Raw genomic sequence first — 339 nt, forward strand, 5'->3', positions numbered from 1 at the left:
CAGCAGAGACAAACCAATGCAGAGTGGGTTTCCCCTCTCACAAGTATGACTTCTTGGAGGCATTAAAAGATTCGAAAACTCAATTGCCATTAACCAGAAGCTCCCTACTCCCTCCTACTCCTCAAAAATTGTGTTGTGCTCAGTCCAGCAGAGGACTCCAGGGTTAAAAAAAATAAAAATTGGAAGGATATTACCACTAGAAAAACAGTAAGAAACGACCTATTGTTCTCGTTTCTGAATACTGTTGCATAATCAGCATTTGGAAAAGCTTACAGGGATTGAAGTAATTTCCACTGGCATGTCAAAGTCTTTAGGGCTCAGGAAGTCTCGAGATAATCT

The 339-nt window shown here is 40.7% G+C and overlaps 1 protein-coding gene across 1 annotated transcript in view; it reads right to left on the reverse strand.

The window, feature by feature from the left end:
- The window catches only part of ME2 (malic enzyme 2), a 22,944-nt gene that overhangs the window by 21,439 nt on the left and 1,166 nt on the right, over window positions 1-339 (reverse strand). The window lies entirely within an intron of this gene.

Source organism: Corvus brachyrhynchos, unplaced genomic scaffold (genome assembly GCF_000691975.1).
Source record: "Corvus brachyrhynchos isolate BGI_N302 unplaced genomic scaffold, ASM69197v1 scaffold285, whole genome shotgun sequence".
NCBI lineage: Eukaryota > Metazoa > Chordata > Aves > Passeriformes > Corvidae > Corvus > Corvus brachyrhynchos.